The sequence below is a fragment of the Henckelia pumila genome, chromosome 3 (genome assembly GCF_033568475.1).
Source record: "Henckelia pumila isolate YLH828 chromosome 3, ASM3356847v2, whole genome shotgun sequence".
NCBI lineage: Eukaryota > Viridiplantae > Streptophyta > Magnoliopsida > Lamiales > Gesneriaceae > Henckelia > Henckelia pumila.
This window is the reverse complement of record NC_133122.1, coordinates 27,848,520-27,875,093: the sequence shown is the minus strand read 5'-3', so window position 1 is coordinate 27,875,093 and position 26,574 is coordinate 27,848,520. Positions and strand designations below refer to the sequence as shown.

The following is a 26,574-nucleotide window of genomic DNA, read 5'->3' as shown; positions in this document are numbered from 1 at the left end:
TATTATTTAAACTATATTGGAAAAATTTATCACTCAGAAACATATATATTTTGAAGAAATAATATAAAATGTAAATGATGGATTATTTTGAAGACTTTTAAAAATAGTTATCGATCTTACTTCTTTAAAATAGGAGGAGAAATATAGTATAAAAATAACGTGAGTAATTTAGGTATGACAAAGGGTTAATTGACAATCACTCCCTAAGCCACTTTATAACTTATTTATAAATCCCTACATAAATAAAACTTACTTTCAACTCCCTGGAGAGAGAAATTTTTGTTTCTAAATACCAATTTTACCCTTATAACAAAAAAAATATGAGAGAATGGATAATAAAAACAAAACTAATCCAAATAGTATATATATAAAAATTCAAATTAAAATCAAAGAACATAAACCATATCATATACAAGCTTATGTTGATACAGGAACAAGTATGTGTTTAGGAAGCAAGCCTATACTTCCAAATCATTATTGGAATAAATATGATAAAGGATTAAAAGTTCGAATAGGAGATGGATCAATAATCATGTTTAATACAGTAGCAGAAAAATTAAAAATAGAAATAGAAGAAACAAAATTTGTAATACCCATTATATATCAAATAGAATCAGGAATGGACATTATAATAGGAAATAACTTTTTAAGAGAATATCTTCCCTTTACACAATTTGAAGATCATATAACTTTAAACAAAGGATCATCAATGATTTACATTCCCAAAATACGAACAGCATTTCGCGTAGAAAATGAAGGATTTACAAAGAATTTTCATAAACGAAATATAAATCCAATAGAACTAAAAATAGAAAATATTTTAACGATTAATCCTGAAAAAGAAACCATGAAGAAATTTCATGATATATGTTCTGAAAATCCTCATGACAAAATTAAGAAAAGAAAACAATTCATTGCTTCAATAAAACTCAAAAACCCTAATATCACAATCCGTGAAGCACCAAGAAGATGTAACATGGATGATGTAAAAATATTTGAAAAAAAAATTCAAGAATTATTAAAACTTAAGATAATCATCCCTAGTAAAAGTCCACACTCTTCACCAGCCTTTTATGTCAGTAAGAAAGATACTGATAAGAAAAGAATGGTAATTGATTATCGAAAGATGAATAAAGCAACAATTATGGATGGATATTATATCCCAAATAAGAATGATTTACTATCTTATATAGGAGAAATGAAATATTTTTCCAGTTTAGATTGTAAATCAGGATTCTGGCAAATTCAACTAGAACCACAAGCACAATTACTTACAACATTCAGTTGTCCAAAAGGACAGTATCAATGGACTGTATTACCTTTCGGACTTAAACAAGCACCAGGTATCTTTCAAAGATATATGGATGAATCTTTTAAATCATATATAGATTTTTGTTGTGTTTATATAGATGACATATTAATTTATTCAAAAACACTAAATCAACATTATAAAGATCTCATGACAGTTTTAGATATTTGTCATAAAGATGGAATTATACTTTCTGAAAAGAAAGCACAATTATTCAAAACAAAAATAAATTATTTAGGATTACAAATAGAAGATGGAAAACATTATTTACAACCGCATATACTTAAGAAAATTCATGATTTTCCTAGTGAAATCAAGGATAAAGATCAATTAAGAAGATTTTTAGGATTATTAACTTATTCTAGAAATTACATTAAGAAACTTGCAGAAATCAGAAAACCTCTTCAGGTAAAACTTAAACAGGACTATAAGTGGAAATGGTCGAAAAAAGATACTAATTACATAGACACTATTAAAAAAAATAATTAGTAATCTTCCTGAATTATATTTTTCTTCAAATAAAGATATAATAATAATTGAAACAGACGCTTCAGATGAATACTGGGGAGCATGTTTAAAAGCTTATACTGGAGAAAGAAATTTAGAAGAACTTATTAAAAAACAGCTACTAGAAATAATGAAGAATTATGCAACTATACATCAGGAACTTTTCAAGGTGCACAATTAAATTATCATTCGAATCAAAAAGAATTATTAGCTTTAATATTCACAATTAGAACTTATGAAATTTATCTTATTTCTAAACCGTTTTTAGTAAGAACAGATAATTTGAATTTAACATATTTCAAAACAAGGAAAATATCAAGAAATGCAGGGAGAAATGCAGCAAGGCTAATTATATGGCAATTGGAATTGAACCATTATCAGTTCGAGATCCAACATGTCAAAGGAAAGGATAATTCATGGCAATTGGAATTGAACCATTATCAGTTCGAGATCCAACATGTCAAAGGAAAGGATAATTCATTACCCGACGCATTAACCAGAGAACTTCATCCAAACTATACTATCCGTAGTAACGGAATAACAAAGGAGATCCTAAAATGACTGTGAGTCATCCGAACATGCCTCAGAAAGCATGGAGAATATAAATTGATGAGATGAGATTTATATTCAGAAACATGAATTATTTTATGACTTTCAGTCATCCGAACATGCCTCAGAAAGCATGGGGAATATAAATTAATAAAATGAGATTTATATTCAGAAACATAAATTACTCTTTGAGTAAAATAATCAATTTAAGATTGATTCAATTCTTGCAAAAGAATTTATAAATGCAATGATACGCATAATAAAACTATCCGAATTACTCACGAAAAGAGTTATTTTACTAACCATTATATATATAAATATGTTTTCTTGTGCAGAGTATAATCAAGATGGAGCAACTAAGTCAATTAAAGGAACAATTGATTGAATTGCAGGAAGAAATTCAAATTCTTCAACTAAAATAAAGGAATTTGAGTAGAAAAATTCAAAGAACAGAAGAAAATATGATAACTTCATCATCATCATCCTCACCAAGAACACCAATCAAAATGGAAACTCCATTTGACAAAATAATGGAGATAAAAGAGAAACAGTCAGTGGTCACATCCAACACTGACAAAGAAAAAGAAAAGAAAAAAGAACCGGTGGACACAGCCAGCACCGAGAAAAATAAAAAAGAGGAAAGGACGTTTAAAAGTGCCCTTGAAAAGAAAGAAAGAAAGATGATCAATCTGCGACCACAAAAACCAATTTTTGAAAAAAAAAAAATTTCAGAAAAACTCAAGACTGAATTCTTTGAAACACTAAACTATTTGAGAATAGCCAAACCATCTGCAGAATCTTGGCTACAAACTTGTGACACACAGAGCATATCAAGAGCAAGAACACTGCAAGGTGCTCCAGCGCATGAAGTCGCAAGATTTTTTTCAAATGGATTATTAAGTGGATTGGAAGTCAGTCCTAACAATCAAGAAATAGAAATATTTCCATATCAGTTGAGAAATAGTATCATCCAGTTCAAGAAAGCAGTCTTTAAGGACGATCCAGTATTAACATTAAGTATTCACTCAACCCTTCCAGATTGGGATGATAACAAATTCTATCAACCAATGGTATATATTCAATGTCGAAAACAAAAGGACAAGTTTTTATTCGAAGGATCAAATGAAGAGAAACCAGTAATGGATATCTCAACACTTCCTGAGATAAGAATAAAGACATTGATTGATATGATCTCAAAGACAGGAAAGATTGATGGAAACTCAAAGGTTAAAATAAATTTTGCAACCAGTAAAATTTTATTAACCACTGGACACAAGGAGACAATCCAAAAGAAAGAACAAGCCATGTTAGCTCAATTCGAAGCTCCAATCTATGAAGCAAGAGTTGACATGACCCGAGAAACCCAACAAATGTTATGTCAAAGACTAAAAATAATTATTTCCACTCACAAATGTGGACATTGCCAACCCATTCAGACAGAAGAAGCAAATGTCAAAGAGGACAAACCAGCTGTCAAAGAAGACAAACCAATAAAGAAATGGTCCGAATGCACCAGTGATTCAGAGAGTGACACAATGTAAAAACAAATGAAATCGTGGACCACACCACATGTTAAAGGCATCCACTCAGATGTAAAATGAGCTGTTTCCATTATGTAGTATCGGGTGGTCCCCCTCTTTTCTTTTATTTTTAATTATGTATGCGTTTCTCCACGCCTATAAAAGGAGATGTTTTGTGCTGTAAAAGGGGAAGTGAAGTTTGAGTATCTCTTAAAAGTTTCTTACAATCTGGTTCATACAAGACGTATGAAAACTATCGGAAACTAAGAAACATAAAATCAGAAACAAAATAAGTCTTATGGCTAATAACTAAACAAGCAGGACGTAAGGAGGATAAGGTTGGAAACCAATCATTGAATATTCATGGTTAAGAGTAAACCTGGAGATCCATAGAGCAAGTACCAGTTGATCAAGTGATCGCTAAGGGAAAGCAAGGATTTGGCCTCTACTCAAAACCAAGATTCATTCAAACAAGATAACCTTCCTAAACCTCCTGCAGCCCTTAATTCAAAGAAATAGTCAAAATACATTAATCATGTCATCATCCTTTATAAGAAATGGAAGATTAATAATAAAAAACTGGTTCGAAATAGAAGATGATCATGAATATGATACATTTCGTGAATATCGTTTAAATACTTCTGATTTAACCATATTTGAATCAATTTATCAACTAAAATTTGTATTAATAATCCATGAATGGAACCAAACTAATATGAAAACATTTATCTGTTATAAATAAATCAGATCTGTAAATCCATGAATCAGATCTGTAAATTCATGAATAAGAAAATTCATAAGAATTTGAAGAATTTCGCAACCTGGTATCAGAGCTTAAATCAAGCAGATTATTAATGCCTGGATTAACTTTAGATATTGAGATTAAAAATTTATTTGATAAAATAATCTTACTAAAAGATTTACGTCAAATAGATCAATTATGGAATAAAATAAAAGATCTCCAAACCTTTTATTTCAAAAACATAAAAAAGAACATTTTTCAAGCAACTGAAAAATGATAATTCAAATTTCTGAAAACGATGAAATTGAAGACATAACAATATGTTATGAATAAGAACAAACTTTTCTATCGAAATCCGATCAACAAAAACAAAATAATAAAAGTAACAATTTTTACTAAATGGAAAATGTATGAAAATACAAAAATGAATATCTTTAATTTATATTCTCAAAATATAAATTTTGATATAGAAAATTGTGAAAACAATTTGAAACATCTTAAAAATTGTCAATCTTCAATTGATAGTTTCGAAGATTTTCAGAATTTATTAGAACAGATAGATTCAACAAAAAGGCTTTTAATAGCCTTAAGAAAATTAAGAAGTTCTATCATCTGTTAAAATGACAGAAGTAAAAATTTCAAATCAAAACAACCTGGTTGATGAATCTGAAGAATCTGAAGAAAACCAAGAGTATAATTTGAATATTATATTCAATCAAAGTAAGTTTGCTGAAATACAGAAAACAGGGTTTTCTAATTCAAAAACAAATCTAATAGACCAATCAGGAATACTAAGTAAGATTTCAAATTTTATTAATTCCAGAAAAAATTTAATTTATTATTCGATTCGTACAAAAGAACGATCTTGTAAAATAAATAATGAATCAAGGTCTAATACTCTGAAGTTATTAACAACTCAAGATATTAATACGATCATGGCAAAAGCCAGTGAAAAAGAACGATCTGAACTGAAATATGTTCATATCGGAGGAATTGAAATAATAATATCAGCTCACTACCGAGAAGGAATAGATACACCAATTGAAATAACAGTTCGTGACAAAAGAATACGTAATTTCGAGGATTCTATCCTTGAAAAAATTGAAGGAAATTTATGTTACAAAAAGATGAAATTTTATATTTATCCACAATACAATATATCTCTTTTTGATAAAAACATAAATGACGTTTTAACATTAGATTATTACTTTTATAGAAATAATCTTATGTTAACAGGAAGTCATCCGATCAATATAAACTATGTTGTCGGTTTAGCAATAAGTAATAATTCTCAAACAGGAATAATTTCAACAAAACCAACTATTTCTGTTGAAAGAATGTTTGAAAATATTACAAGAATTGAACACCCTCGAAAAGCATTTATTAAAGAAATAAATCCCTATAAAAGATGGAGTTCAGATGACCTCCAAATCACAAAACAGTCTGTACCAAGAAGATCATTATCATTTGCTAGAAATGATGAAGATATTCTTGATAAGATTGGAACCATGAATCAAAATATTCTTAAAATTAAACAAGCTATTGTTAATGAGTCAACCTCATCGCAATGACGTCCTTAATAAAATTAGAAAAAGATCTAGGAGATTTAGAAAATAATATTAATAATATCAATCTATCAATACAAGAATTAGAGAAGAATTTCAAAGAATATATTGATTTAGCAACGACTAGATTAATAATTGAACAAGAAAGACATAGTAATGAAATATTAAACTATCTTAAGGAAGTTCTTCCAATAGATAAAGGAAAAAGAAAAATGGAGGAAGAACCACCATTCAAAATTGAATCATGGTATAGAAATCCTCTTAGTTATGGCAAACATAAGTATGGAGATTTTTAGTGAAACAGACTCATCTGATTTTGAACAAATAGGAGTAAATACAGAAGAATTATATCATTCACATCAGGACTCAGAACAATACAGAGATATGGATATTTCAGAATCTGAAGATGATTCTAGACCACGATTAAATCTACAAACGAATGTAGAAGGTAGTGGTGGAAGAGATGGTGAAGAATTTAAATATAACAGAGACCAATACTCTGGATCTTATAAAGATGTTAGAGATATTCTTAGAGAATCAAAAACATCAGGATTTGTGAAACAGAATATCTTAGATTTAGGTTGTTCAACAGCCAAAGAAAGAAAATCAAATATAGATCATTGGGCAAATGAACTATCAGTACAAATTCAATTAACACCATTATTAGACAAAAGTGAGAATATTCAAGTTTTAACTCATGGGATGATAAAAATGACACTGGTAGGAGCAGTAAGAACTTGGGCTGAAAACCTAGTAATTACTAATCTACCACAAGGAATGATAGGACATCGATATTTCGAACTATTTGTTGATGCCTTGTACCAAGAATTTTTAGGAGTTTCTAATAATGATGCTAATTTGGTAGCTAAGAATATAGAACAAAATAGAGCAATCTTTATACTAGATAATATTAAATTATGCAATTTATGTTACTTAGAAGAATTTATTTGTGATTATGAAACAAACTATTATCAATTAATAGATGCTGATAAAAAGGAACATTATAAACTAAGTATCTTTAATAAGATACCTAATATACCTATACACAGTAAAGATGAATTCTTAACTAGTCCTTATGCTAAAACTTTAGGAGGAGCTATTAAATTCATCAAAGACATAATAACAAAGAAATGTCATGAAGTAACATTAAATAAAAGAATCTCTAAATCCTACAAACAAAACAATAAACTTTGTTGTGACAAAATAGAATTCACAGTAAAAGAATACGGTTGCAAAACAAACATGTCACACAAATATTTAAAACGACAGAAACAGAATAAATTTAATAAACCTTATAAATCTTTTAATAAGAAATTTATTCCCTATAAGAAAAAGAAATTTAAAAAGAATTTCTTCAGAAAACCTTATAAAATAAAATTTTATAAAAAGTTTGATAACAAAAAACCACTTTGCCCAAAGGGTAAAGGAAAGAATTGCACATGTTGGTTGTGCAACGAAGAAGGACATTATGCGAATGAATGTCCAAAACGAAACGAAAACAAAAATAAAATTAAACTTCTTGAAGAAATATATACTATTGGATTCTATCCCGTAGAAACAATTGAATTTTCATCCGACGATGAAAATATTTATTATCTTGATGAATCAAGTGAATCAGATTTTGAATCCGATTCCACATTTGATAATTCAAGAAATAATAATGATTAAAATAACGACAAGGGCATTTTCGGAAAGACAAATATAGGGAGTAAATTGAAAGTTATGTTTAATTTAGGGAGTTATTTACAAGTTGCCCTATGAAAAAACCAAATCACTGCTTAAAAATATATATATATGAAAAAACCAAATCACAAAAACTCGTAAACGAACCCATGATCAATCTTGTGAAATAAATCATTTATTTGACCAGATTTATGAAAAATGATTATATATATCTTATGTTAATAGGATTACATTTTATTGTAGGTGTGGGTCGGATCGAAACTCCTCTTACTTATAGATTATCATATATAAACAATGTTCTAAAAAACGCTAGGCGGTAGGCGGGCGGTGACCCACTGCCTAGCGCCTCGCCTAGGCGATTTTTATTTTTAAACCTAAATAATAAATAATTTGAAATATACATTAGTTTTACTATAAAATATAAATTTTATGTCTTATGTTTTTCAGTTTTTGTACGAAACTCTTATAAAATTTTATTAATAATAATAATAATAACAACAACAATTACATAGATATTAATAGATATCAAGTTTTCATATGTAATATGAGATTTAATTTTTTGTTTTACTTTTTTTTTGCGCTTCTTCTTTCTTTCCGTGTTTGTTTATCGCGTCGCCACTCTCTCTTTCAGTTTTTTATTTTTTATTTTTTTGCAAAAAATAGTAACCGCCTAGGCGGATTTTTGTCAGCCTAGGCGGCGTTTTGTCAGCCTAGGTGGCTTGGGTGACGCTGCGGGAGATTAGGCGGATAGCGTCTAGAGGCATAGCCTAACAAAAAAGCGAGGTGGTGAGCAACAGCCTAGCGCCTAGGCGGACCTAGGCGGCGCCTTTTAGAACACTGTATATAAACAACCATCCAACTACTTTATTTATCATAAACACTAGGAAAAAAGACCCTCTGTGTAAAAAGAAACAACATTGGTGTTGTACATTAAATTTGGGATCCAAACATTAGTAGCAGGGCCAAAGCGAGTCACAATTACAATTTTTTGTTTAAAAAAAATAGTATGATCAGTCGATCACGTACCTTTCAAATGAAAATGATCTCAAGAAATATTCTCTGAATTCACACCCTCTAATTATAATTTTTTTTTTAAAGAAAAAGGGAATTCACACATCACAGTTTGATCTATAGACTATACTTCAAATACAACGCGAGATTCATATTCAGTAATCCAAAAAAATTCCTATCTTTTTCGAAATGGACATACGGAGACCTCGGACGTTTTTTCCTCTTGCAATTTCGTTGTTTACTACTCTAATGGCTGGTTTGGCCGTGGCGTTACGAAGCATAATCACTGATGAATCTGCGCTTCTTGCATTCAAATCCGATCTCAGTTTAGACCCTTCTCATGTTTTGTCCCGAAACTGGTCCCATTCTTCCCCGACATGCCAATGGATTGGAGTTACGTGCAATTCTCGCCACCAAAGAGTGACTTCTTTAGATGTTTCAGACATGGGACTTGTCGGAAATCTGCCGTCACAGCTGGGAAACCTCTCGTTCCTAGTTTCTCACAACTTGAGAAATAACAGTTTCAGTGGCCAACTTCCCATAGAGTTGGCCCTGTTGCGTAGACTCAGATTCTTGGATTTCGGGTTCAACGGCTTCACAGGGGACATGATCCCTTCTTGGTTTCAAAGCTTGGTCGAGCTTCGGCTGTTTAATCTTCGAAACAACAGTTTTACCGGTTCGATCCCGAGTTCCATCGCGAATATGTCCAAGCTTGAAGCTATAGACATGTCATTTAATCCTTTACAGGGAAAAATTCCAGAAGCAATAGGAGGTTTGTCGAACTTGAAGAAATTGCTATTGCAATTTAACGGTCTCACCGGTGCTATACCAGCGTCGATTTTCAACATATCCGCCATGGAGACGCTTGCTTTTTCAGGGAATAGTTTCTCTGGTAGTCTCCCTGACGGGATGTGTCGCGGCCTGTCGAATCTGAAATGGCTTTCTCTGGCTGCAAATGAGTTGGAAGGCCCTATACCGATTAATATTTCGGAATGTTCACAGCTTAGTGTTTTAGCTCTGTCTCATAATACGTTTACTGGCACCATACCAAGAGAAATTGGAGACCTGAGGGCCCTTGAAACATTGTATCTTGTTTCAAACTATTTAACAGGTATATATGTTTTATTTAAGAGAGTTTTGGCTCGAAACTTTGCTCGTTAACATAGGCTTATGAATGTAAATTTGTTTGTTTTTCGATTGTCTATTGTCTACATCTTTTAACTATCTTTAATGATATCAATTCCTCACAAAATTTAGCTTATTTGCCAGGTGAAATCCCAGAAGATTTAGGTAACCTCGACAAGTTGATGGAGCTAGGAATCGGAAGTAACTTTCTTGTGGGTTCTATACCTTCATCTATCTTCAGCATTTCCTCGTTGAAGTACACAGACATTTCAGATTGTAATCTAACAGGTCCCTCTTCGTCTCGTCTATCTTCGATATCTCCTCATTGCAGCACATTGATATTACATACTCTAATCCAACAGGTCCCTTTCCGTCTGGTACGTGCTCCCCTTCTTCTCAACTCGAAAGTGTTTTTTTCCATGTGAATGAAATAGTTGGGAATCTCCCAGAAAGCATCGGCGAATGCTCAAAAATTCAGATGTTGTCCTTGTCTTTTAACAACATGAGTGGAAGCATACCAAAAGGGATTGGAAACTTAACAATGATGCAAAATCTATATCTTGGCTATAACAAATTGACAGGTATAATAATATTTGATGATTTTTTGCTTGTGAATCCAAGAAATTTATGCTAAAATGCCTTTTGTTTTCAGGCATAATGCCAGAACAGATGGGTAATCTTTACAATTTGAAGGTCCTTTCCTTGGAATACAATAACTTAACAGGTTCATTCCCGGAAACAATCTTCAACATCTCAACATTAAGCATGATTAGTGTTTCGTTCAATCAATTTTCGGGCTACCTTCCATCTCTTTTGAGTTATGAGCTACCAAATATTCAAAAACTCTACCTCAATGACAATTCTTTCTTTGGAGAAATCCCGGAGTCCATCTCGAATTTTTCTAGACTCACCTTCATCACCTTTGCTTACAACAATCTCAAAGGACTAGTTCCCAACTCCTTTGGGAAGTTGAATCTTTTGGAAGATTTACATTTAGATGATAACAATTTTGTTAGTGAGGCATCAAAGCTAAGCTTCATTACTCCATTGAAAAATTGCACCTATCTAAGAAAATTAAGTTTCGAATTTAATCCTTTCAATGGGATTCTTCCAGCTTCTGTTGGGAATCTGTCGATTTCCATTCAAAGTTTTGGAGCTGACATGTGTGGTCTTCGAGGAAGCATTCCTGAGGCATTCGGAAATCTTGAAAACTCGTTTTTTTATACCTAGACATGAATGAACTCGAGGGAGCTATTCCAAATACTTTGGGAAACTTGAAAAAACTTCAAGGATTAGCCCTTGCCGGCAACAAATTAGGCGGATCTATTCCTAATAGTCTCTGTTCTTTACAAAATTTGAATAGAATGTGGCTTCAGCAAAATCAAATAAGTGGTTCTATCCCTGAATGCATAGGAAATCTTACTTCTTTAAGGGAAATAAACTTGGGGAACAACAGATTAAGTTCCGCCATACCGGCAAATCTATGGAAACTCAATGATCTTGTTGAAAGAACATGTTATGCACATGTCTTTTAAATTATTTCCTTATTGCATTCAATTTTTATATTTATAGTTTTGCCTTTCTTAGAACATGTTTTAAATTTGGTAATATTTGTTATATCTTGATTCGAAATATGTGATTTCTGATGATATATTATTTTCATTCTTTGTAGGATCTTATTTATGGAAATATATTGAAGATCTATTTATAGGAGTGCTTGGACCGATCAGAAGAGACAATCAAGAGAGAAGAGAGTGAAACGTAGAGAGCAAAATACATAGAGAAAGTACTGCAGAAATTTTAGAGTATTGAAGATCGATCATTGAAGAATTTCTGAAGAGATACTACTGCTACGTTGTGTTGCCGAGTAGTGTTGGAAACACTGAAGAACACACAAGTGAAGTGTTGTTCAGAAAGTGTTTCTTTGGTTTTTCGTTTTTCGGTTTAGAACTTCCTATTGATTTATTATTCTAGTTCTTACTAGTTTTTAGGAAGTCGTTTATTTTCTCAATCTGTTGAGAAAAGTAGTTTTTCATAAAACAATCGTTAGTTGGTTTTTTATAAACTGATTTATTTTTCTAGTGATTATTTCGCTATGAGGCATAGTACAAGTACTTAGTACTTGTGCATAAATATCTGTGTGCTATTTACTTTTACTGTTAGTTAAATATTCTGTTGCATAGTGTTATCGTGAAGTGTTGTTAACACTGAAAGATAACACACACTCAAAAATTTTTCTGGTATTTCTGTGATTTCATACTGTCCAAACCTTACAATTGGCGTCAGAGACATTCACTTGACGATACTAAGTGTGATTCTGTTTTTGTGTTTGACAGGACATCACAATGGAGATACTTTATTCAGGAACTGCTCAACGTCCTCCAATTTTGGATGGATCCAACTATTCTATCTAGAAAGTAAGGATGCGTGTCTACATCAAATCAATTGATGAAAAGGCATGGCAGCGTGTGCTACAAGGATGTAATCCACCAAGGAGAACTGATGGAGAAAGAGATTTTCTCCTCAAACCAGGAACGGAATGGAATGCCGATGAAACTGCTGCTTCGAATATGAACAACAAAGCTCTTAATGCTATATTTACTTCTCTTGATTCTAATATATTTGCACTTGTAACTAACTGTGTTTGTGCTAAACAGACTTGGGAAAAACTTCAAATGCACTGTGAAGGATCCGATAGTGTGTGTCGAACCAAAAAAAGGATTCTCATTACTCAGTTTGAAAATCTGAGAATGGAAGAGAGTGAGACAATCGATGATTATGAACGCTGCTTGAGGAAGATCGAGAATGAGGCAATTGATCTTGGTGATGCTATTTCAAACGAACGTTTAGTAAGAAAAGTTTTGAGATCACTGCCTGAAAGATTTCAAATGAATATTTGTGCAATTGATGAATCTAAAGACACATCAATTCTGGGTTTGGATGAATTAATGAGTTCTCTTCGAACTTATGAGTTGGAGATGAATTTTGGAAAAAAGGAAAAAGGTAAGTCCATTGCACTCCAAGTTTCTAATGACTCGTACAATGATTTTGTTGATCTAACACATGGAGTCAACGAGTCTGACTTAGGAGATGATTCTATTGCCCTACTTACCAAACAATTTGGTAATTATTTGAACAGAATGAGAGATTATAAGAAACCTGGTCACAAACCCAAAGTTTTGAATGCTCCTGCTGTTGGAAAACCATTAAGGATTTGTGGACCAGAACAGAATACCATCCCTTCAAAGAGTCAAAATCACTTTCAGAAAGAAGGAAAAACAATGACTATCTCAAAGAAATTTGAGTCTGTGAAGTGTCATGAGTGCACAGGATTGGTCACTTTGCTAATGAGTGTCCAACCAGACTTCGCAAAGGGATGTGTGCTTCCCTAAGTGATGATGAAGGTGAGGAAGGAACAGAACAAGGAGAAGAAGAGACTCACAATGCCCTTTCAGTTTTGGTGCTACAGAAGAAACATAGTGTTGTCACTGGTGTCACAACACTTGGTCACAACACTGACCAAAAGGTACTGTGTCTGAATGCATCTGTTTCTGGAGACTCAAATCAGGAAGCTGGTGAAGTAGAACTTTCTTGTGATAATGCTCAGAAGATGTATGAATAATTGTATAATGACTGGATATTAAGGAACAAGACAAATTCTGCTTTAACAAAGGAGAACAGTGAACTGAAAGCTTCAGTGGCTAAACTTGATGTTGTTCTGAGCAAGAAGGATTTAGAACTAGGCAAGGTCAAAGAAGAGCTTGGAAGAGCAAATGCAAATCTCGCAAACTATAATTCAAGCAAGACCAAGATGGATTAAATTCTGATGATGGGAAAAGATGATAGAGCTGGTCTAGGATTTCATAATAGCAAGTTTGAAGTTGGGGAGTCATCACAAACTGTTTTTGTCAAAGAGAACAGTAACTCTGCTAGTGTTCCAATTGCAATTCCAGAGGAAAAACCAATTCCATTGAAGACACAAGCTCCCGTTCAAAGGAAAAAAGCAAAGGAAGCGTATGTTTGTTTGTCATTACTGTAACAAGCAAGTTCATATCAAGCCTTATTGTTTTAAACTCAGGTATGACTATATGTTCTGGAACTCCAGGCAAGTGTTGCCATCAATGTTGCCAATACTGAACCAGAACACTGTCAGGAAGAAAAATACTGAGAAAAAGGTTTGGGTACCAAAAGCTAAATCCAGTTGTAATGTTTTTTATACTTCTTTAAAAACTAATGTTGCAGGTCATTGGTACTTCGACAGTGGCAGTTCACGCCACATGACAGGATTGAAGAAGTATCTTTCTGACTATGTTGAACAGGATAAAGGAAAAGTGACATATGGAGGAGGAGCCAATGGAAAGATTGTTGGAAAATGAACTTTGAATGTAGAAGGACTGCCGAAGCTTCACAATGTTCTACATGTTGAAGGATTAAATGCTAATATTATTAGCATTAGTCAACTTTGTGATGATGATCTTTTATGTTAAATTTGATAAGAATTTATGTCAAGTATTTGATAAGAGTAATTCGTGTGTTTTGACAGAGTCTAGATCATCGGACAACTGTTATCAACTTGGAGAGGAACTTGCTTGCAAATTCACCAAGGTTGATGATTTGAATCTATGGCATCAAAAGTTGGGACATGCCAACTTCAAAGCACTGAAGAAACTGAGCCAGTATGATGTTGTACGGGGAATGCCAAATCTAACTTCTGGAGTTCCATATGTGTGTGGAGACTGTCAAAAAGGTAAGCAAACTCGTGTGTCACATCTAGTGTTACAACACCGTGGGACAACACGATGTCTTGAACTCCTACGCATGGACTTAATGGGACCTATGGAGGTTGAAAGCTGTGGAGGTAAGAAATATTCATTTGTGTGTGTTGATGACTTTTCAAGGTACTCATGGGTAAGTTTTCTAAGAGAAAAGTCTGAGACAGTCGAAGCTTTCAAAAAGTTAATAAAACAGATTACTAATCTGTATGCTTTGAAGGTTATCAGGATTCGAACTGACCATGGTAAGGAATTTGAAAACTCATTGTTTGATCAATTCTGTGAAAAAGAAGGTATATCACATGAATATTCAGCACCTAAGACACCTCACCAAAATGGCATTGCCGAAAGGAAAAACAGAACCCTCCAAGAGATGGCAAGGATCATGTTAAGCTCCAAAAATATTGCAAAAAGATTTTGGGCTGAGGCTTTAAATACTGCATGTTACATATCCAATAGGGTATATTTAAGGAAAGGTTCTACTATGACATCCTAAGAAATGCTCATGGGAAAGAGGCCTAACCTTAAATATTTTCATATTTTTGGATGCATATGTTATGTTTTGAATGAAAGGATGCAGTTGGCTAAGTTTGATTCAAAAAGCGATAAGTGTTTATTTCTTGGATATGCTTTAAATAGTCGAGCTTATCGTGTGTTTAACTTGAGAACTAGAACTATCATTGAATCTATTAATGTGGTATTTGATGATTATGCAGATCTGAAGGGGAAAACAATTGAAGACAATATTGATGATCTGCTAGATACTGTTTCTTGCCAGACTAATTTCAGTGTTGTTACTAGTGTTGTCCCACCTGAAAAATCACCCAGCACAACACTGAGTCCAACACTGAATATGAATGAACAGAGTACAGAAGATCAGGATGATTTTGAAGATGAAATACAAGATGCTGGACATGATGTACCTAGCAAAATTCAGAAAAACCATCCTACTTCACAAATCATAGGAGATGCACAAGGAAGGATGCAAACCCAAAGAAAGGAAAAAGTTGATTATCAAAAGATGAGCGGGTTAGTGTGCATGACTTCCGCATACTCTCAGGTAAGACATTCTTGCTTTGTGTCTAGTATTGAACCAAAAAATGTTGGTGAGACTTTAAAAGATTAGTTTTGGGTCAATGCTATGCATGATGAACTTGAACAATTTGTTAGGAATGATGTATGGATCTTAGTTCCTCCACCTGATCATAGTAATATCATTGGAACAAAATGGATTTTTAAGAATAAAACTGATGAATCAGGAAATATTGTAAGGAACAAGGCTAGGTTGGTAGCTCAAGGGTATACACAAGTTGAGGGGGTGGACTTTGATGAAACCTTCGCACCTGTAGCCCGAATAGAATCTGTGAGATTGTTATTGACTATTGCATGTCACATGAAAATGAAACTTTTTCAAATGGATGTAAAAAGCGCATTTTTGAATGAAATTTTGAGTGAAGAAGTTTATGTAAGACATTCTAAGGGATTCGAAGATTCACATCATCTTGATCATGTTTATAAGTTGAAGAAAGCCTTATATGGATTGAAACAAGCACCTCGTGCTTGGTATGGAAGACTCACGGAGTATTTGCTTGACATTGGATTCAAAAGAGGTGAGGTAGATAAAACACTTTTTGTTCAAAAAGTACAAGGTAACATTCTTATCTGTATAATCTATGTTGATGACATAATTTTCTGTGCTTCATATCAAAAACTTGTAAATGATTTTGTTGAAAGCATGACTGCTGCCTTTGAAATGAGCATGGTAGGTGAGTTGAATTATTTTCTAGGATTACAAGTAAAACAATTGAGTGATGGAATCTTTTTGTGTCAAAGCAAATATGCTAAGAATTTGGTGAAAATGTTTTGTACTGATCATGTTAGACATATGAAAACACCAATGGGAACTAATGAAAAACTGTGCAAAGACAGTGTTGCTGACAGTGTTGACAACACTCTGTACAGAAGCATAATTGGAAGTCTGCTATATTTGAGTGCAAGTCAACCTGATATTATGTTCAGTGTGTGTTTGTGTGCCCGATATCAATATGATCCTAAAGTCACACATATGAAAGCTGTAAAACAAATTTTGAAGTATGTTGCAGGCACTTTAGACTTAGGGTTATGGTACACTAAAAAAACCAATACTAATTTGGTAGGCTATAGTGATGCTGATTGGGCAGAAGATGTTGATGAGAGGAAAAGCACCACGGGTGGTTGTTTTTATTTGGGTAACAACTTGGTTTCATGGTATAGTAGAAAGCAGAACTGTGTGTCTCTTTCCACTGCTGAATCCGAATATGTGGCAGCGGGAAGTTGTTGTTCTCAATTAATTTGGATGAATCAAATGCTACAAGTCTATGGTCTTAAAAGTGAAACACCAATTGTGTACTGTGATAACTCAAGTGCTATAGATATATCAAAAAACCCAGTACAACACTCTCGAACTAAATACATTGACATAAGACATCACTTCATTTGAGATTTGGTTGAGAAGGATATGATCCAAATGGAGTTTGTTGGAACCAATAACCAACTGGCCGATATTTTTACAAAAGCATTAAACTTCGAGAGATTCTCCAATCTTAGGAAATCTCTCAACATGTGTTCTTTATAAGCACTCACGGTTGCTATCCTTAAGTGTTGCCAACACTGAAGGACAACACCAAACATGCATGTGCATTTTTAGGACTTTAGGCATACTGCATATTCATAATGTTCTATGTTTTGCACTGTTTGATAATACTGACTGACACTTTGTAGTTCTTCTGTCAAAGTTATTTTCAGAACACACTTGCCATGAAAATATGTTTTAAACCACGAAGTAGTTGAGGGATGTTCGTGTATTCCATGATCTTGTCTCATGTGAAAAGTGGTTTTAAAAATTAAAAAGCATGGTTTGATAAAATTTCAGTGACCAATGTCTTGAAAATCAAACTAAAATTGGAAGAAAATTGGAAAAAGCTAACTAAGAGAGTCCAATGAAGACCGTTCCTTTAGTGTGCAGGCTACTACTTCTGAATCAAAATAAAAAGAAGAAACACATGGCTTTGAAAGTGTGACAAATTCAAAATTATTTTGAAGACTACAGTGTTGTTGGGAAGTGTTGCCAATACTGGTTCTTAACACGTACTGCACACACTTTGCATGCATTTTTGATCTAATCTCATTACATTCTGTTTTAAACATAAATTAGGTCATGCATTTTGCATTTATTGTGATCATATCGTGCTCAGGGTTAAAAGTTCAAAGACGAACAAAAATTGGAAAAATTGCCCAACTTGCTGAAAATTGAATTGGTTGAGATTGAATATGTTTCAGTGGCGTTAAAACTCGATGTGGAGTTATTTATTTTTGGGGAATATTGATATATTCTTAAGTGAGAGTTTCAAGGTATCCTTAATTAATCAAATTTAATTTCCTTAATTAGAGAGATTTTTTTTATCCGTTGGAGAATTGTTACCGTTAGGGGGAGATTCTTAGTCTGATATGAGAGATAGGGGCTTTTGATTTTTTTTACCGTTTGAACCCCTTATCCCTATATATTTTTAAGCACTGTAGAAATTGATCTTATCGTCTTCAACCTTTTCTAACTCTCTCTGCAAAAATTCTTTGAAACCCTTAATTTCTAAATTGTTTATAATGGCAGACAAAGCTTTCGATTCGCATGATATACGATCGGAGATGGGTTATCAAGAGGAAGACAAACCTTCGGAGGTATCTTCTGATCTTATTCTCACGATTGTACCTGCTGCCGTTCAACCTACACCGTTGGCAAAAATTGCTCCAGGAGAACCCGGGAATGAAATCAACATTGAGAATCCTTCTGATTTTTTGATGTTGAATCGTGTGTTCCCAACACAGCCAATAGCGAGAAGGTCAAAGCACCAAGCGGGCTTCAACCCCGACTTTACTACCAATAAGAGATTTCGTGGTAAGTGGGAGACTTCACGTCCTATGTTGGATGATTCAGATTTCTCATCTGGAGATGATTCTGCGGATCAGAATTTTGAGGTGGTTGCTAGGACAAAAACCGTTGTTGCTGAAAAGGCCAAATCAAAGAAATGAGATTCATCTAGTGGTGATGATTCTTCTGATGAAATTTCTACTGATGTGGCTTCTACTGAAAAAGAGCCATCTAGTGCTGTTGTTGCTGATAATACCACAAAGACAACCACAGAGGCTCCAGTGTCTACTGATGAGGAAATTTCACTGGCCACTTTCATGGAGAATATTCGGAAAACCAAGGCTAAACCAGTTACACCTTCACAAGTTCCATCTGATGGTGATGAACCAGATGCTGAAATGATGCAAGAGTTTGAGAATAACCGGCCCCAGGAGTCTGATAGTTCATCTTCTTCGAGTTCTAAGGAAGAAGATTATGAGGATGCTGCTTCTGATGGTTCTGGAAGTTCTGAGGAACAAACTGTTGATAACAGTGTTTCCAACACTGATGACAACACTGCTGCTGAACCTGACTATGATATTGATCCTGCTAAGGCATACAATATTCAGTTTTATTCAAAGGAATCTGCTGATGAATGGGAAGCTCTGTCTGGAAAAGACTGTTGGGAAGAAAGAAATATTGATGAAGTGTCCTTCGAAAAGCAGAACTTGGTGACTTTCTTGAAACAGCAGAATTTATTTTCTACTGTCACCACTGCCGGACCATTTTCAAGAAGAGCTGTGCTAGAAATTTACTGCAATATGAACATAAAGACTGGAGATGAAGAATCATTTAAGTTTGGAAGAGTGTAAATCCGGGGAAAGGTGTATGATTTTACTCCTGTTCTGATCAATGAACACTTCAAGACTGCTGATGTAGATGATGATGCAGTTACTGAGGATATTGATCAAGTCACTAAAGTGATCACTGGAGGAATGGTTCTAAAATTTCCACTGCACCCAGACAGGTTGTCAGCTGCAAAGCTTACTTCTTTCTTTTCTGTGCTTCACAAAATTGCGATCAGGAATTGGACGTCATCTACCAATACAACAGTGGTAACTAAGCCACAAGCACTTGCGCTGTTTGCCATTGGAACTCAAGCTTCTTTGGACTTTGGAAATTTGGTGTTTAAAAGTATTATGACTTTTAGAGAAGGTGATTGGAAAGCAACTAAGTTTTCGTTTCCTTCATTGATCTATGGCATGCTGGAATCTCAAGGGTTCACGAAAGAAGATGATGAAGAATTGATTGGAGGAGATGAGCTTATCAAGATCGCACCTGGTTTGCTGAAAGGAAATAGGAAGATTGATCTACCATGGAATGGTGCTGTACCCAGTGTTGCCAACACTGAGTCTGTTCCACCCATGACCATTCATAACACTGCTATGATTATGTTGAATTCTACTGCAATTCATGCTCAAATGGCTCATGCTGAACTAAAAATTGCACAAGCCAAAGCTGATCTCGAGTACTATGAAGCATTAATGGCTGAGTACAGGACTAAACTTGGAATACCAGGGCCCTCTGGACAAAAAGGGGGAGTAGGATCAAGTGCTGATCAAGCTGAAGATGAGGAAGATGATTAGTTGTGGTTGATCGTAATTGGTTTTAGGATTTTTTTTCTTATTCTTATCTTTTATCTTTTATTTTTTATTTTGCTCTAAGTTAGTAATATTTTTCTGAGTTGATTAGGTTGTGCTCCTTATTACTCTCTGATATATAATATTAAACTATTTGCTACTCTAATCTAGTAAGTGTTGAGAATTGGTGTTGCCAACACGACCGCACAACACTGTGTTCTGAGATGATTAAATTCAGGGGGAGCTTTAGTTGCATAAGATAGGGGGAGTTATTTGCACTTGTGTGTGTGTTTTGTCCAGAAAGGCAAAAAGAAAGAGTTTGAAAGAACATGTTGTGCACATGTCTTTTAAATTATTTACTTATTGCATTCAATTTCTATATTTATAGTTTTGCCTTTCTTAGAACATGTTTTAAATTTGGTAATATCTGTTATATCTTGATTCGAAATATGTTATTTCTAATGATATATGGTTTTCATTCTTTGTGGTATCTTATTTATGAAAATATATTGAAGATCTATTTATAGAAGTGCTTGGACCGATCAGAAGAGACAATCAAGAGAGAAGAGAGTGAAGCGTAGAGAGCAAAATACATAGAGAAAGTACTGCAAAAATTCTAGAGTATTGAAGATCGATCATTGAAGAATATCTGAAGAGATACTACTGCTACGTTGTGTTGCCGAGTAGTGTTGGAAACACTGAAGAACACACGAGTGAAGTGTTGTTCAGAAAGTGTTTCTTTGGTTTTTCGTTTTTCGGTTTAGAACTTCCTATTGATTTATTATTCTAGTTCTTACTAGTTTTTAGGAAGTCGTTTATTTTCTCAATCTGTTGAGAAAAGTAGTTTTTCATAAAACAATGGCTAGTTGGTTTTTTGTAAACTAATTTGTTTTTCTAGTGATTATTTCGTCATGAGGTATAGTACAAGTACTTAGTACTTGTGCATAAATATCTGTGTGCTATTTACTTTTACTGTTAGTTAAATATTCTGCTGCATAGTGTTATCGTGAAGTGTTGTCAACACTGAAAGATAACACACACTCAAAAATTTTTCTGGTATTTCTGTGATTTCATACTGTCCAAACCTTACACTTGTCATGTTGGATATATCTTCGAATCTTCTAACGGGTTTTTTGCCTTCGGATATCAAAAATCTGAAGGTTGCAGCCACCCTTAATTTGTCAGAAAATCAGCTAACAGGCATCATTCCTAGTTCCATTGAAGGCTTAGAAAGCATTGTCAATTTTTCTTTGGCAAGAAACGGATTTCAGGGATCTATTCCCGAGTCAATGGGTAAGTTGTTGAGTTTGGAGATGCTAGATCTTTCACACAACAACCTTTCTGGAAGCATCCCATTGTCGCTAGAAGAACTTTAGTTTCTCAAATACTTCGATGTATCTTTCAACGAGTTAACCGGTCCCATCCCTACTGGCGGCCCCTTTAAATCCCTTTCGAGTCAGTTCTTCAGGTCTAATGGAGGACTTTGTGGTGATCCTAGATATGGAGTTCCACCCTGTCATGAAATTATTACAGAGAGGAAAAAAGTGATTATTTGTGCGGTGTAAATTTTCTTGGGGATTTCAGTGCTAGATTTCGCCATAATCTTGTCGTATATACTTGCAAGACACAACAAGAAAATCAGGGCAGAAACTTTGACAGACAGTTCATTTAATACAGCACCATCACGAGTCTCGTATCATGAACTTGTAAAGGCGACCGAAGGGTTCAACCAGAGCCATTTACTTGGCACAGGAAGTTATGGCTCTGTCTACAAAGGGATGCTTCAAAATGGAGCGGAGGTTGCGGTGAAAGTGTTCAGATTGCAGTCAAAAGGTGGATTTGAAAGTTTTGACACTGAATGCGAAGTTTTGCGCAGGCTTCGCCATAGAAATCTCTGCAAAGTCATTGGCAGTTGCTCGAGTGAAGACTTCAAGGCATTGGTTCTTGAATATATGCCAAATGTAAGCCTCGAAAATTGGCTATATTCGGAAAACAACTTCTTGAATATCATGCAGAGACTAAGCATAATGATAGATGTAGCCTGTGCATTAGAATATCTACACCATGATTACTCAATGCCTATAGTTCATTGTGATTTAAAGCCAAGCAATGTGCTCTTGGATGACGCCATGGTTGCCCATTTGAGCAATTTTGGAGTCGCAAAGCTATTAAGCGATGGCGTTAGCTTTACGCTCACAAGGACCCTCGCCACATTAGGCTACATAGCCCCAGGTAAACATTCCATGATTCATTCAAATATTTTCCATCAATCCCATTTTTTGTACTCACTTACTAGTTACTATACATCTTTGATGAATTTCTTGTTTTTGTTGTTCTATAGAATATGGTTCCGGAGGATTGGTGTCTGTAAGGTGCGATGTTTACAGCTATGGCATAATGTTGATGGAAGTTTTCGCAAGAATGAAGCCAGACGATATAAAATTTACAGGGGATTTAAGCCTAAGGAGGTGGGTGAATGAATCTATGCCAAATGAGATTATGCAAATTATAGACTCGGATCTGTTGAGAGCAGATGAAACATATTTCAGCGAAAAATTGGAATGTCTAGTGTCGATAATGGAGATAGGTTTAAAATGTTCCACGGAGAATCCGAACGAAAGGACAATAAGCATGATATATGTAGTTGTAGCATTAAAGAAGATCATGGCTCATCTCATTCAAAATTTTCACAAGTAGCTAGCTAGGCAATATTTGGATTTTACTTGTGTTCTGTGAAATAAAAAATCTAGGGTGTTATCCATCGTTTACTTCTTATATATTAGTTACGTTTTGCTGCTATTTGATGTAATAATAAGCTTATTATAGTATTTATTATTGATTTGGTCTCCCCTTAATTAATTACTAATATTTTATAATCTCAAACTATATATTCATGGTGGGAAGAAAAAAAGGATCAACTTACTTGCAAGAGTAACGTTATATCATGTACATATTAGATGTACTTGGCGATCCAATGAAATAGTGCCAAGAAAAAGCACTATAAAAGAATTTTTAATTTAGTACAATAAAAAAAGAAAAAAAAATTAAATATTAATATGGCTTTTAATTCGGTATGTCATCAAAAAATTATAGGAGTAATGAAATCCTGGGTTTGTCGATAACCATCATGAAAATTTTGTTGAGCTAGTAGTCCCTTTTGATTCTAGATCTGTAACATACACACTCTTTTCGATTAAAAAAATGACTAAACTGTCCTTAAATGACTTTTATGAACTTTTTTTATCACTCTTTATTAAAAATTTAAATTAAAACATCAATGCATTAACTTATATTTTCAATTAAGTTTATTTATACAATCACATTAATTAATTTAAATATCTAATTTTATTTTAAAATAATTAAAATTATTGCTTAATTTAATGTAATAATACAATTAATTACTATTAAAATATATTTCGCGTATAAAAAATATTAAGATAAAATGATTATATATAATTTTCATAGTTATTGAACTAAAATTTGATTATTTTATTCAATTAAATATAGAATTATAAAACAAAATTTATTTATTTATTTATTTAAGTAGGGATATTTTTGTCTTTTTTAGATACAAATTTTAAGGACGGAGCCATGTGTTGCTTCGCCCGTGTGGTCGCTTGTGTGGCTTAATTTTTTTCTTTTTTTTATACATTAAGTTTAGTCCACTTTGTCAATATCCCGTGAAAAATTTTTAAAATAAAAAGATGCAAGCTCAACACAAAAAATAGAGAGCTTAGAAAACTTTAGTTTGAATATAAATAAAAATATGGCTACGTTATTGGATACAATTAATAAATAATCATGAATGCGTAGTTTATATCAACTAAAAGACGAGCATAAAATTTAAAACATTATCATCAATTCATAATAATTCATGATACAATTACTTGATAAGTTGCTAAATATATATATATATATATATATATATATATATTTCAATATATTACGCCAATATGACTTAGAATTGACATGTATCATCTTTTAATGGAGATGTTTCCGGCCTGACCTAACTGATGCTTAAGTCAGTGTTTGGGTTATGAATGGGAAGGGCAAATAAATACAAAGATGCGAAGAGTGCACGAAAACGAAAGTAAGTGAATTGAGGTGAAAATATAAAACGATAACAAATATAAGGTATTTATTTATAGGATTAGGAGCGGGAGGGATAGGTTACTTGCTGGGGTAGAATCCATGTTGGGGTAGAATTCTACCCAAGGTAGGAGACCGGTGCGAGTAGGGCTCGGTTGCCAGATCGTCTAAGACTCTTAACCGATTTAGTAGATTTGACCTTATCCCGAGTTTATCGAGATTCTTTCCTTATCATTAAATATTCTCGAGTGTTTTTGTTGAATCTCAGAGCACAAGAAAGAGTTTATAACACAAGCAGATTCCAGATAACTCAACTTTCCGATGAACACAAATCAATCGAAATATAAGAACACGAGCAGAAAAAGTAAGAAGAACTCAAGGAATTACTTGGTTCGGATTGAGATTAATCCTACATCCAAGGATCTGGGCTTCAACCCAAAGAATTCACTAATAATCAACGTAAATCAATACAATACAATCCTCTTTTTACCGATTAACCATAAGCTAAATCAAAAACCTATGGCTAATACAAACAAGAATCTTAGGGACTAGATCTCCGAAGTTTCAGCTCAATACAGATGTTATTCGATCTTTAATCTTCTATCCAAAAGATACCCTTCGATGTTCTTAGAGGATTTGAGCGATAGATGAAAATTGGATCACTGAGAGTTCTTGGTTTGTTATCTTACTAATGCCCCGATCAAGTCCTTCTTAAACTAACTTGGATAATTAACTGATTTAACTAACCGAGTCAATCATAGCCATTGGATTAGACCTTGACTTCCTTTGACTGATCTGAGCCCTTGATAACAACCAATGCTTTGTCAATAATCCACAAATATCCACCTTTGACAGATTAGGTTGCTTATCAAATGAATTCAATGAGTTCCCATTCCAGACTTAGGCTGACTTACACAACAATCTGTAACATACTCAATGCTTGATTGAGTTTGCTAACTCGTATTACCTTTGTCAACATATCTGCCGGATTAGTGTTTGCATCAATCTTTTTAATTTGAACTAGACCTTTCGACGTGATGTCCCTTACAAAATGCAGTCTTACATCTATATGTTTTGTCCTCTCGTGAAAAATAGAATTCTTAGATAGATTATGGCACTTTGTGAGTCACAAAAGATAGTAACATCCTTCTGATCATATCCAATTTCTGTCACAAAACCACTGATCCACAAACCTTTTTTTACAGCTTCTGTTAGAATTATGTACTCTGCTTCGGTAGTGGATAACGCAACTACATTTTGCAAATGTGATTTCCAGCTCACTACATTTCCTCCAACAGTGAATACATAACCTGAGATTGACCTTCATCTATCTAAATCTGCTGCATAGTCTGAGTCACAATAACCTGTGACTCCACAAGTGTTTTCAACAGATTTAGAATACTTTAGCCTTAACCCTTTTGTACCTTTTATATATCTTAATAGCCACTGCACTGCCCTCCAATGCTCTCTACTTGGTTTACTCATAAACCTACTCACAAGACCCAAACTATATGCAATGTCTGGTCGAGTTGAGACCATCATATACATGATACTTCCCACTGCATTAGAATATGGAACATTCTTCATATGTATATTTTATAATTCCTCTTGATCTTCCTTTACAGCCTTTAATTTGAAATGAGCATCAATAGAAGTGTTTACTGACTTAGCATCTGCCATTTTGAAGAGCTCTAGAACCTTGGTTATATATGGTTCTTGAGACAAATACAAAATTATTTTCTGTTTATCCCTTCTAATTTCTACCCCCAAGATTTTCTTTGCTAGCCCAAGATCTTTCATTTCAAATGTCATATTGAGTTACTGCTTTATCTTCTGGATTTCTTTAAGATCTTTGCAAGCTATGAGCATGTCATCCACATAAATCAATAGGTGTATATAAGACTGATTTTGTAGCTTCCTGTAGTAAACACATCTATCAAACTTTGATCTAATATATCTTTGTTGTATCATGAAGTCATCAAAACGCGTATACCATTGCCTAGGTGATTGCTTTAAACCATAAAGGGATTTTTGCAGCAAACACACTTTATCAGCCTGATGATCTATTTCAAAGCCCTTTGGTTGAGTCATCAAAATCTTTTCTTCAAGGTTTCCATGTAGAAAAGCTGTTTTAACATCCAATTGCTCAAGTTCCAGGTTCTGCATTGCTGTGATTGCA

General features: G+C 33.7%; 1 pseudogene; it reads left to right on the top strand.

The window, feature by feature from the left end:
- The first annotated feature begins 9,075 nt into the window (after positions 1-9,075).
- Positions 9,076-23,039, top strand: LOC140888325 (uncharacterized; annotated as a pseudogene).
- The last annotated feature ends 3,535 nt before the right edge of the window (positions 23,040-26,574 follow it).